Source organism: Wyeomyia smithii, chromosome 3, assembly GCF_029784165.1.
Source record: "Wyeomyia smithii strain HCP4-BCI-WySm-NY-G18 chromosome 3, ASM2978416v1, whole genome shotgun sequence".
NCBI lineage: Eukaryota > Metazoa > Arthropoda > Insecta > Diptera > Culicidae > Wyeomyia > Wyeomyia smithii.
Window position 1 is genome coordinate 119309311 of NC_073696.1, and position 11641 is coordinate 119320951.

The 11641-nt window shown below is 36.2% G+C and overlaps 1 pseudogene; it reads left to right on the forward strand.

Moving 5' to 3' along the window:
* The first annotated feature begins 630 nt into the window (after window positions 1-630).
* LOC129730706 (uncharacterized) lies at window positions 631-11641 on the forward strand (annotated as a pseudogene).

Consider the following 11641-nt stretch of genomic DNA (forward strand, 5'->3'; position numbering starts at 1 on the left):
CTTCTGAATTGTTGTACATATATAAGGTTTATAAATTAATCCCAAATAGCCATTTATGTTGGTTTTTTTGGGCAACTTCACTAGCGAACACGATCATCGAGAAGCAACTACGCGGTCGTTCAAACTCGTTTTTTATCAGTTTCTTTTTGGAAAAAAAAATGGTACAAATGGCTAATGACGTAATTGTGTGCTATTAGTGTTTTTTTTTTACAATTAATGATTAATTTTCAAAAAGAAGTTTATATAGATGGATATTGACAATTACAAATATTTTTGAACGCAAAACGATTTTATGGATTGGTGTAATGGTTTGTTTGTATGATATAATTTTGACACTAGCCTTTTGTAAAAACTACACTCTCCCAGAATAGTACCCACCGAATGCGTCGAAATCACCTAAATTTAGGTAAAACCCAATGTTTATGTTGGTTGGGTAATTATTATCCATGAAAGTTAAGTAAAAATAACGCAATGACTCAGTAACCTGCGCATTGGAAGCTAGTTCATTTTCACCCAAATACTACAGCAGCGCTTCAAGTGATTTTTACTCAAATATGGGTGAAAAAGTTATGAGTAATTGTCATTGAAGTTTTTTCATCGTCCAAGTAAGCAACGCAAGCGTCAAAGCTAATGCGAAAAAAACTAAAATTTACAAGTGTGGACTTCTTTTCATCAGTTTTTACGGTAAGCGCCTAGTTGTTGAGTTAGATTATTCAGAGCACGCTCCACGGTTTATTGCAACCTGAGAATTGCAACATAATTTCAATTGCCCAGCAGTTAATTTGCACATGCAGGTATGTATAATTTTTATATTTTCAAGAATTACAGTTTACAAAGACAGTTTGTTTCACTTTTTCAGGTCATGGAAGGCACAGACAGTTTTACGGGTAAGTAAGGCGAATTGTATTGGATTAAATATTTAAATTGAAAACCCATAATGGCAAATCATCAAAAAAATACTAGCAAATCATAAAAAAGAAAACTACAATCCTGCTCCCTGCCAATATAATTCCAAATAATTATATTAATGGATGTAAAGTGATAACGTTCAAATTTCGCTCAATCTGGGCGAACGAGTGATGTCCACCAGATACCAGGTCAGCTAAATTGCTAAGATTTGGGCACGTCAGTCGCAGAAAAATAACCAAAAACTGTTTGTAGTATAACGCAGTACCTATTACTGTTGCATATCTTTTCAAAGCTAGCTCTTCTTTCAATAAAATCGATGGTTGTCTGTTTATCTTTAATTGGAAGTTAACGGTAATCTAGGTGTTAAACATCATAAACCAGATCGTAACTGAATTTGTCGTTGAACTGTGCGAAGGAATCTAATTCCACCATATCAAAATAGAGCGGTATAACTATATTGAATAACTGGATAGAACCATAACTTTTTTTGAATGCGAACTAGCTCGAGTGAATTTAAAACAGATAGAGCGGTGCACAGACCCCCTTATTATTGAAAATTTCGTATCATTGTTTTGAACGATTCTCAACACTGTTTGGGCGATTTAGCCACCTTCTCGACACTGTTGGCGTAGTTAAAAATACCATTATCATTCGATCGGAAACGGAATACTTTTTTACATGTTGTTTAGTTGCATCTTGTTAGATACCACAAATAATTTTAGAACGGTACATATTATGTATTCGGTTGTTTTGCTTTCGTCTCGATTAGACGCAAATTGTTTATCTCCGTTTGGGTTCGCAAAATAACAATACACGAGTTATCGTACGGGTGTTTTTTTGTCGATTAGTTCTTGTGTTGCGCGATAACAAGCAAGAATTGTATCTCCCCTCATCTCACCTTAAATCCCCACTAGCTCGTAGTCGGCCGCGAGAATAAAAAAAAGGCCTCCCTCTTTTCCCTGCTAACGTAGAATTAATACGAATTGTACTTGGCTCAGTAAAACAGAAAATGTATCGTGCCGTGTCAAATAAACTAATTTTAAACCATAAACATATTATGTATTCAATATTTTGGAATATATTCTGGATAACAAAACTTCGACAAAAATGCACAGAGTAGCTTGTCATTTCATGCGGTATCAAAGCGAGTTTCATTATTGACAACGTTGTATTTTTTCGTTACATTTCATACTTTTCTTTCAATGACTTCGTTATTATTGAATGAGTAGAAATTTTACAAAAAGTGTTTATTTAAAAAAATTTATAGGTTTACAATGCCATATGGATGGATGTCATCAAAGTATAAACGGTTACGTCGATGAATTGAAGGAGCATTTGAGAATGATTCATCATTTACCCACAAGCAAAAAATGTGCAATTCCATATAAATGCAGTGTATGTGGAGTGATATACAGCTACTTCCATGATCTAAAGAAACATATTTTAAGACATCATCCATTTGAGAAAATGAGCAATCCACATATTGATTCTGAGTCGGACATTGAGAATGTTGTTTCTTGTCCATCTGTTCAAATAAGCTCACCCAACATTTTACCTGAGGATTGTGGCATAAAAAATCCTTTTTTCTATCAGGAGCCGGTGTCGTTTGGTGACATGTCAAATGCTATAATACGGTTAATTACTGAGCTCCGATGTGATGTGGCCCTCCCAGAGAAAAAAATTCAAATGATTATTGGTATGTTAATATCCGGATTAAATTGGAGTCAGAAATTCATCATGTCATTAGTGAAGGAATACTTTCAAAACAAGCGAAACTTATTCGATGAAAACGAAACATTGGATTTCATCCAACTCATCAACTCTTTGTACATTCCCAATATTTTTTCGGATGTACTGACACCAGAAGCTAATGCTTCATTTCTGAGCTTCAAGGCAGGCTGTCCAGCACCAGAAGCAGTTGAGACAGTTGTGGACCAACGAAAAATAATAAAGCGTTCAATAACAAGTCGAGCGCGTGGTCGAAAATATGAACAAATAGCTAAAAACAACAGCTTGTTTTTCGAAACTAGAATCCAGAAAGACACGTTTCACTATATTTCAGTGTTAGAAACATTAAGGTTACTGATGTCTAACCCAGCGGCTCGCAAGATGATTGAAAATGAAGAAATAAGTCCGGAAGGTACTCTTCAATCATTCAAGGATGGCACACAGTTTGCACAGCATTCTTTTTTGATTAAATACCCACAGGCCTTGCGACTCTCGTTCCACATTGACGAAGGCGAATACCTCAATCCTTTGCATCAATTCTTCACTAGACAGAATTTATATTGCATTAATGGTCAAGTCAAGCGTTCTAAAGCGATATGGATACAAGCGCATTTTGCAGCCGTTGATTGAAGATTTATTGTTATTGGAATCAAATGAGGGTGTCAGGGTAAAAACAGAGTCCGGGTTTTGGATTATGCGAGCAGTGCTGATTAGTTTGCTGGGTGACACTCTAGCTGTCCATGATATTTTTGGAATGTTAGGTCCTGCAGCTAACTATTTTTGTCGTATGTGCAAAATTACGAGAGGCAACTTGTTGGATGGAAAGTTCGGGGATATTTTTGTACACAGAACTGCAGAATCCGTTGAAAATGAATTGACTTCTATACACGCAAAAGTTGGATGGTGCGGAACCAGTACAAAATTGTGCGTTTTTAGTGCAATTGTTGATGTGGTTTGGAACCAGTACAATGATTGCGTGTTGGGCATAACACAATTAATGCTCTAGCGTTTTTTCAATGTATTTGTCAGCTCCAAACTACTACACCTAAACAGTTTCAGCTGGTATCAAGCAGCATTGCAAAGCGAGCGAGAAGCAAAACCTTTCTCCTCCTTTCTGCTTGAGAACGAGATATATGCTACGCTTCTCAAGTCTTTTGCATACACGCTTTCCCCTGAGTAGCAGCAAGCACGCACCGACAGTATGAGTGAGACTAACAACACTAGCATCAAGTATGTACAGAACGGGTGCCTCGCTCATTTCGTAAAACGACGAGACACCGTCTTGCGCGTCGCAATCCGAACCGAAAAAGAAGCGAAAGAGCAACCTGCAAATTATATGTGACGTATCTAGTCTCGTCGCACGTACATGGAAAATCTACGAGCAAGAGAGAAAGAGCAGTCACTAACACACTCGGTGTGAGAAATAAAGTGTCGGTATACATATGATACATGTTCTGATTTCAATCTATGTAAATGTATTCGCAGTACAACTGCTGCGTTATCCTTTTCACACATTTATTGTGCGATTTTAGTGCAAAATTTGTGCGAATCGGAAAGTACAATGATTGTACAAGGCTTGCACTTTTGCGTGTACAGTGCAGACAAATTTTACCGTCACAATGCGTACTGAAAGCAGTTTGTGCACTGCACCAGCTGGAATATTTTCGTTGGCCGAAAAATTATTGCTTCGACCCAATGCACGATCTCCTTGAGGGAGTGTTCCCGATGATAATAAAAAAAATTTTGGATGTTACTGTCAATGATTGCAAACTACTGACCGATGAAGAAGTGAATAACCTGATAGACTGCTTTGATTACGGGCAAACTGAGGTTTCTGAAAAACCTTCGGCCAATTTTTCAAGTGTGCAGCTTAAGTCAAACAGTAACGCGATCAGCCAGTCTGCGTCTCAGTGTTGGTTGCTGTTGCGTTCATTTCCTTTCGTTTTTAGTGAAATGTTATCAGTGAAACCTTTGTTCTCGGAAATCATTGCTTGTATGCTAGAAATTAGTTTTATCTGTTTTTCGAACAAACTTCGAGTAGATCATATTAATGACCTCAAGGCAGCGATATCTCATTTTTACATTTTAATCAATCAATGTTTCCCAAATTTTAAAGCCATTAACAAAATCCACCACATTTCGCATTACCCTTAAGTTTGCCTAAACATTGGACCAATAGCTCATAGTAGCTGCATGATGTTCGAAAGTAAATTTAAGGAATCGAAAGCGCAAGGTAAAACATGTAACAATTTTATAAACCTTTCGTATAGTCTAACTAAGCGCCTCAGTCTAAAACAAGCCAATTCCATTATTCATTATAGCTTTACGATAGATGAAGTTACCATTATATCCACATCAGTTGAAGAGAAAAATAAACTTGATTTTGCTTCACTTCTCTTTGATGTACCTGATAGTGTCCAAACGTTGAATCATTTTAGAATAAACGGCACTGATTTTAAACCTGAATATGTGTTGAAATATAACAAATTGAATGCAAATTATTATGGCATTCTTTTGGCAGGAATTAAATGAATTAAATCGTTTTCTATGTAATTCAAGAATTAGATGTAGTTGAATTTAGTCGTTCGAAATTTTCTTTCAAGGTTCTTGTAACGCAAAGATTAGTGCGAATAAAGCACGACAAATTACATTCCAAAAAGTGTTATAGTCTATGGCAAAACAAAAACGAACCTGATGAATTTTTCTACATTAGTTTAAAGTATAACGACGAATAATGTCGTGCTCGATATGTAAACTTATATGAAAACGTGTAACAATATGTAAACTTATATGAAAACGTGCCTGTGAAATATATACACAGTACATGTAAAAAGAAACCAATGGCAGTTTAAATACAAGTTTGTCCGTGTTGCTAACTTTAGGTTTTCCTGGGGTGGTCAAAAGAAATAGCGACACTGCATGATTCCAGAAGGTCAACTTACTTTTCTCTCCTCTCTCCATTTCTTTCGTTCTCTTTTTTTTCTCTGTCTTTCTTTCCCTCTCTCTAATTCGCTTTTTCTTTCCTCTCCCTTTTCCCTTTCTCTCTCTCTTTTTTTTCTTTCTCTCTCTCTCTTTCTTTCTTTATCTCTCTATCTCTTCTCCCCTCTCTCTCTTGTTCGCTCTATTTTTCTCTCTTCTTCTCTTCTTTTCTCGCTTTATTTCTCTTTCTTTCCTTTTCTCTCTCGTTCTCTTTCTCTCTCGTTTGCTCTCCCATTCGCTTCTCTTTTTTCTTTCTTTCTCTCTTTCTCTCTCTCTCTCTCTCTCTTTCTCTCTCCCTATCTCTCTCTCTCTATCTCTCTCTCTCTTGTTCGCTCTATTTTTCTTTCCTTCTCTCCTTTTCTTTTACTCTTTCCTTCTCTCTCTTTTTTCCATTTTTCTCTTTCTTTCCTTCTTTCTCTCTTTCTTTCTTTCTTTTTCCTTCTCTCTTTCTTTCCTTCTCTCTCTCTTTCTCTCTCTCTCTCTTTCTCTCTCTCTCTTTCTCTCTCTCTCTTTCTTTACTTCTCTCTTTCTTGTTTTCTCTTTCTTCCTGTTTCCTTCTTTTTTTCCTTTTTTCTTCATTATCTTCCTTTCCTTCTCTCTCTCTTTCTCTCCTTCTTTATCTCTCTCTCTCTCTCTCTCTCTCTCTTTTCTCTCTTTCTCATTCTTTCCTACTCTCTCTTTCTTTTCTTCTCTCTTTCTTTTTTCTTCATTATCTTCCTTTCCTTCTCTCTCTCTCTCTTTCTCTCCTTATCTCTCTCTTTTTTCTTCTCTCTTTCTCACTCTCTTACTACTCTCTCTCTCTTTCTTTTCTTCTCTCTTTCTCATTCTTCCCTTCTCTCTCTTTTTCTTTCCTTCTCTCGTTTTTTCCTCCTCTCTCTTTCTTTCCTTTTCTCTTTTTTTTGCTCTCTTTCTTTCGCTCTGTTTCCATCTGTCTCTCTCGTTCGCTCTCTTTTTTTTCTCTCTCTTTCTTTATCTCTCTCTTTCTCTTTCTTTTTTTTGTCATTTGTGAAGCCCGCTACGCATCGACCCTTACTAACTCCTGCTGCTTGTCAGGGGTTTTTTACTCTTCTAACCTCTATATCTACAGGCCTTTCTTTATCTTCAACCAGCAACCCGACAGATTCTTCGCAGCTAGGCTGCGCATTAGCATGAGCGACATATTGAGCCTTGAGAGTATCACTACGAAACCCATATCGAACCTCGTGAGAACCACTACTGAAGTCTTTCAGTTTAATGTTTGTCAAAAATGTATGTTTGTTGGTGCTGGTCAAAATATTCGAACGCACATTCTGTTTGTGCATTCGTCCCGCTTTCTGTGCGTGCAGCAGCAAAAGAGATCGCCTGGGAAAAGCAGCTCAAACTATCTTTGCCTGTTAATTTTTTCCCTTGTTTTTTAATTTTTTTTGCCTGTTAATTTAAAATTTTCTAAGCTCTGGCCATAATTTTACTTAATTTTGGTATAATTCTAACGTAAAAAAAAAAACAAATAACTAATAAATACTTACAGTAACTACAAATACAAGCAATCCCCCAATTAAAATAAATACCAGTGTTATTTTTTTTAAGCCAATAGTAATCGTAGTAGTGCCACGGTTCGGTACAATGATGTTTTGGATTTAGAAGTCGGGCAAACAAATGGACGGATCACGATGAGCTTCGTTCCTCAAAATTAAATGTCAAATGAAAACATTCCTGATAACCAACATAAACCGGTAAGATTCAAAAAACGAGTACCGTAAACGCGGCAAACTTTGATAGTGCGGGCAACATTGATAGCGCGTGATATCCTGTGCATAACTACCTATTACCTATGAGACATTATATTTACAATAGTTGTTCTACTATTATTTCATAGTTGAGGTGTTACTGTTTGTATACAGTAAACTGAAAAAAACAGTTTTCCTGATTTAGAACTATCTTATAAGGTGCTCAAACAATCATATATTTCTTATATAACTGTCCCAAGAAGCAATATTTGAATAAAGTTTCTAGAGTCAGTGACATATTAGTGTCAAATTTTTCACATGCATTCATTCATAAAAATGTGAATGTGTCCCTTAAACTTGCACTTTTGAAAATAATATCCCAAAATGATCAAAATCTGATCATGGTGTGTTCATTCTGGTTGCTCAATTTATTAAAATCAGACGGCCTTTGAACGCATGAGCTACCATACACTATCGTAACCATAACGACCAACACATTGTTTATAGACAAATCATTCACCATTCGAGACAAATAAACATGGTTATACAAAACCCGAATATAATTGATTCCTTTTGCATATTGAGAGTGCTTCATGCAACACTGTTGTAAACTAGAAAAACCTTGAACTAACCTCAGGTGAAAGTCTATGCTTCTTATTTATGCTTGTATGGACTTACGTCTAACGATGCGAGAGGCCTAAACTGAACAAAATGAGTCTACGTGGTCCATAAACGTGGACCTTTCTAACATTTTCCTTAATTATTTCAGCATTATCAAAGTTACCCGAAAACGAAAAACTAGTCATAGGTTACAAAAAATAATCAATAGCGTAGTTGAAACAATACTGATGAATTTCGATGTTGTACATGCATTGTCGTATACCTAGTACTTATTTTAAAAATACGAAACCCGGAGTAAATTTGTTGAAGTGTCATATATTTGAGTAATACTTAAAAAAGCTATCAAAGTTATACGGTACCGTAAAAGCGGCAAGCTTTGATAGCTTTGATAATGCTGAAATAATTAAGGAAAATGTTAGAAAGGTCCACGTTTATGGACCACGTAGACTCATTTTGTTCAGTTTAGGCCTCTCGCATCGTTAGACGTTAGTCCATACAAGCATAAATAAGAAGCATAGACTTTCACCTGAGGTTAGTTCAAGGTTTTTCTAGTTTACAACAGTGTTGCATGAAGCACTCTCAATATGCAAAAGGAATCAATTATATTCGGGTTTTGTATAACCATGTTTATTTGTCTCGAATGGTGAATGATTTGTCTATAAACAATGTGTTGGTCGTTATGGTTACGGTAGTGTATGGTAGCTCATGCGTTCAAAGGCCGTCTGATTCTAATAAATTGAGCAACCAGAATGAACACACCATGGTCAGATTTTGATCACTTTGGGATATTATTTTCAAAAGTGCAAGTTTAAGGGACACATTCACATTTTTATGAATGAATGCATGTGAAAAATTTGACACTAATATGTCACTGACTCTAGAAACTTTATTCAAATATTGCTTTTTGGGACAGTTATATAAGAAATATATGATTGTTTGAGCACCTTATAAGATAGTTCTAAATCAGGAAAACTGTTTTTTTTTTCAGTTTATTGCAAAATGTATCACGCAAACAACACAAAATCCAAACTGTATACAAACAGTAACACCTCAACTATGAAATAGTAGTAGAACAACTATTGTAAATATAATGTCTCATAGGTAATAGGTAGTTATGCACAGGATATCACGCGCTATCAATGTTACCCGCACTATCAAAGTTTGCCGCGTTTACGGTAGTCCTATTCTCAGCAAGCTTAACAAACTTTTCATAATTTCAGTCGATTCATTCTATCTTGGAAAACGACAGAAGTAGCTTTCAAAAAGTGGTAACAGGGAAGCTTTACTTGCAGATTGTACCAACAGCCACTGAAATGAAACATATGAACCGCATACTAACAAACCATTTCTTTGGAAATCAAATATTTAACGAGAAAAGGTGAGTAAAAACTAAATGTTTCAACTGATACCGTCAATAGCCCGATTATTTGGCGAGTTTGTGTTTTCTTGCCAACAAAATCGAACAGGTGATTGACGCGATCGAATTTGATTCCATCGAAAATACATTACTCCGTGTTTTTAATAATAAAGGGTGACAATCTTTTCAACCTCATCATGTGTCAGTGTGTTAGCTAACCGCAGCTCCCTATATGATTCTGTTCCTGTTTGGATCGTTTTGCTTCTTACTATTAAATTAAACTTTAATTAAGGACTCCAATCCTCCGACTGAACGGCCTGTCAGTAGTAGGTAACCCTAATGCTGCTATGATAACAGCATCATCAGAAAGACTCTGTTCACTTCTATAGAAATTCTAGTCGTGTTTCGATCGGAATTATCAAGCACATTTTCCTCGGATGCATTGTTCTTCCCTCTTCTAAGCTGTTGTCAGTCAATCTCACATGAGGAAATGGTTCTATTCTGATCTTACTAACACTCTTTAATTTTTAATTACAGGTATCCAACAGTGCAAGAGAAACAGGACTTAGCGATCAAAATTCTCGAAGCTTTTCCTCACCTGGAAAAAACACGAATGACTCCAGAAGCTCCAAAAGAAGTACGTTTTGTGTGTTTGTTAGTCCTATTTGATTGAACATCTTTTTTTTAGTCGTACTTTTTTTGGAAATTGGGTGGAGAAAGTCTGGATACCATACTGGTATAATCGAAACAAGAGTAAGCAATATGCGAAAAGATGTTGCTCCCGAAAACCGACTTTTCAGACGAAAAAAAACTCCAACAAACGTGACACCAATGGAATCCATGTACGAAAATGCCGCGTGTATTGCGATGCTCACTCCTGTACCTCAGAACGGCAGAGCTATTTCAAATGGCATGGCTGCTTGCTTCGAAATCCACAAATTCATTTTACAGAAAAAGACCACAGAGAAAACTGATATCATCATGAGAACATTCCCTCATTTTTTACAGTTTGAAGGAACGCTGGTTAGTAGTAGGACTGATTCCGTCTATGACCCTCACTGCCAGATATGTTTAGATTGCAATATTATTTGATGGTAATTTCAGGTGCAGCAAGCCTTTGACGTATCCACCCGCAGTACAATCAACAGGCCAACCTCGGTAAATTCCTTTCTCTGGGATTAATGCTAGAAACAGATTGGATAGAAGTGGAAGACAGTACGTATTGGAAATAAGTATGCATTATTAATTTACTCATGACTCTCATTTATCTACTCTACAGAACACGTTCGAGGAGCTTTACGAGTGATGAAGAAACTCACTAACCGTGGAATTCGGCGTACCATCTGCAATTCAAATTTATCTTTGGCAGAAATAACCGCAGCACCACTTATTCAATGGATAAAAGTAAATAACTTTTTGTTGCAAATTTCCCGATTAGAACGACCTAACAAAAATGTTGCATAGTTGTAACACATTGTTATTCATTTTGGATACTGGGGTTTTTGGAACTAATGTAGAAATAAAATATATTTATGATAGATTCTGATATATTCGTGAAATGTTTAATGAAGATTTTGATATGATTTGTGATATTAACACATAATGAGACCTACATTATAACAAAACGACAAGGAGATTTTGTTACAAAAAACTTTATGTGCATAAGATGTTTTTTCGTTCTGATCGGGATACAAACATACAAGAGTAAACGCGATAGAATGTTTTTATATGACTAACAAAAGCATTCTGTCGATGATAAATGTAAAGGTCCAAACATAATGGGTATGGATTTGAATGCACTGTGGTTATTTAGCGGATTTCCTTGGATTACCGGTCGAGTTTCCGTAACTTAGCCAAATCCGTATCCGCGATGTGTTGTGCTTTAAATTTTCGCTGTATAATGATTTAACCAGTGACATAAATCATGCCATCTTTTTGAATCTTGATTTGATAAAACAGAAAGTGGAGTAAATACGTTTTTTTTAAACTTTCTTTCCAGCGGCTAAACAACAAAACAGATTTTGAGGCCGTGGAGCATCAATTAAATCAAATTACACATCCTGAACCACGTATCATCTGTGTGCCAACTGTTTTCACCAAGGGAAATTTGTTCATCGTATTTAAAAAAAACATTCTGCCGTGCGGGAATGACTCTATCCGAGCGATTGACGTGTTGCTGAAACTGTTTGCGGTTTTCGGAATCAACGTACTGCCACTTCTAAAAAATTTTATGACATTGTTTCTATTTACGTTTATAAGATTTCTATTGTTTGTAGAAGTAATACCGTCGCGGCTCTGTGCTCCAGGTTTCGTGAATTAGATGAAAGTCCTAGTGAAACTC